Below are 2563 nucleotides of genomic sequence, written 5' to 3' on the forward strand. Positions count from 1 at the left end.
CACGAGGATACACATGCTGAGTTCAGATCCTTCATGCAGACCCAAAAGGAAGCTACTCAGAAGCAAGTTGAAGACACTGCTGAGATTAAGAACCTTCTGACCGTCTTAGCTTCTAAGCTTAGCCAGTCGTAGTATGTCTTGTGTCTTAGTGTGCTTTCTTTGTTTTTTGCATCTGCTTGACTTGCATCTGTTTCTGTACTGATTATCTTCTGATTAATTATCAATGAAAAATTATCCTTTCTTTCTTCACTCTGTGTGTCTTTTTCATCTGAATCTTTTATGCTTTTTGATGTTATGACAAAAAGGGGGAGAAATGTGATAATTGAAATGATTTATAATATCAGTTGCTGGGATTAAGTTTCAACATTCCTAACATTATTTGCAAGTTTTTTTGTCTTTGATAGTTTTGCAGGAATATGATATTCTGGACAAAGCTCAACATGAGAAGCAAATTCACGGGGAAAAGCAATTCTAAGGAATATCAAGCTCTTAAAGAATTGAAGCAAGCTTAGTGCTCTGAAGCTTCAAGATCAGAAGCAAGAAGAATGCTCTGACACAAAATACAATTGATTACAAAGAGAAATTCAAAGCTTTGCAGCTGTCCAATGGAAGCTCTGAAGAGAAGCTCTGAATGTTCTGAAGTTCTATTCAAAGTGAAAGTCTCAACTGAAATGGAAAAATACTCAGGGAAGTCTTTTATTTATAAATTCTTCTAGTATTAATTTCAAGGGGAGATTGTTAATCTCAAGGGAAGACATATTCACACACTCTGATTATATGCTTATTCTATATATGTGTAATTGTCTTTGTTCATCTGATATTCTGGATACAAATTCATATCAATTATAAATGTTTTTGTCATCATCAAAAAGGGGGAGATTGTTAGAACAAGAATTGTTCTGATAAATATTCTGTGTTTTGATGATAACATTATATATGAATTTTGTATAAGATAATGTGGTACTCTAATCCTTTTCATTTTCCATTTCAGGAAATATATAAAGAGTATGCACAAATCAGCGTTCAGAAGCAACTGACTCAGAAGGTTCTGGATGGCTTCATCAGAACATGCTCTGGCAAGACATCAGAAGATGGTCGAGCAGAATCAGAACATGAACTGGAAAGCATAAGAAGAATGAAAGTCAGAAGAACAAGCTCTAAAGTTCTGAATGGTATCACACTCAAGCTCTTCAAAGTCAGAAGGCAGAAGATGCTCTGCACCAAAGCTGATGACTCTGATATTCAAACGTTGTTATCTACACAATCTGAGTCCAAAAGAAAGTACAAGATGAAAGGCTGAAACGTCTAATCTCTGACTGACAAAAGGAACGTTAGAAGCTACAAAAGGCAAATTCAGTAAAAGCAGCAAAAACAAGGCTCGAGGTAGTTGACAAAAATGTGAAACATTAAATGCATCGTTGTACTATTCACGCAAAGCAATAAATGCTCCCAACGGTCATTTCCTCTCGACGCCTATAAATAGAAGTTCTGATCAGAAGCAAAGTAGAACACTGCACAAACATACAGAATTGTTGTCAAATTCAAAAGCTTACGAACTTCATCTTCAACCTCACAAACTCTTATAATATTGTAGTGAGTGTTAAGTTTAGAACTTAAGAGAAATATCACAGTTGTGATTACAACTTTATTAGAAGCAAATCTATACTCTTGTAAACGTTATTTTTACATTGATTATAAAAGGTTCCTAGAGTGATCAAGTTGTGATCTGTAGACTCTAGAAGACTTAGAGGTTATCTAAGTGGAAAACCATTGTAATCAGTTGGATTAGTGGATTAAATCCTCAGTTGAGGTAAATCACTCTAAGGGGGTGGATTGGAGTAGTTTGGTTAACAACGAACCAGGATAAAAATAATTGTGTTCATTGTTTTTATCTTCTAAGTTTTTGAAGTTACACTTATTCAATCCCCCCCCCCTTTCTAAGTGTTTTTCTATCCTTCAAGTTAGACCTTGATCTAACTGCTCCATTAGAACTTCTTCAGCATTATGAGTGATTTTATTAGCATGTTCCACTAAGGTAGTTTCAAGAAGTCTAACACTAGCTAGAACAACAGATGTCATAACAATGTCCACCTGTTGTCTAGATTTCCTCTTCAAAGGCTCTATTTTTTATTCTTCTTCATCAATTGGAGGAATCATTATCCTTAGCTTAGGTTTAGAAGCTTTCTTCTTCACTGGAGTCTGACAAGTACCTCCACTTCTATTTTTGGTAGGCAAAACCTCAGTAGTGGAAACTATCTCCTCAAATTCCTTTTGTAAGGCCTTCTGAGCATCACTTAGAAGCTTCTTCTTAATTGGATTTTGAGTGATCTCTTCTTCCTCTAAAGTAAGTTTCTTCCTTTTCCCTCTTCTGATAGTAAACTCAGGAGGTCTATTTGGAATATTCTCCATGGTCAGAGTTTCCCTAGTTTCTTTCTTAACCATCAGAAAGTATTCTCTAATAACTTTTGGATTTTCTATTTTTGTGAGCATGTGATAGTTTTATATGAATGCTTTTATTTCATCTTTTCTGATTCTGATAGGATATAGAATCATAACAAGATCC

This window comes from Vicia villosa, linkage group LG6 (assembly GCF_029867415.1).
Source record: "Vicia villosa cultivar HV-30 ecotype Madison, WI linkage group LG6, Vvil1.0, whole genome shotgun sequence".
Classification (NCBI taxonomy): Eukaryota; Viridiplantae; Streptophyta; class Magnoliopsida; order Fabales; family Fabaceae; genus Vicia; species Vicia villosa.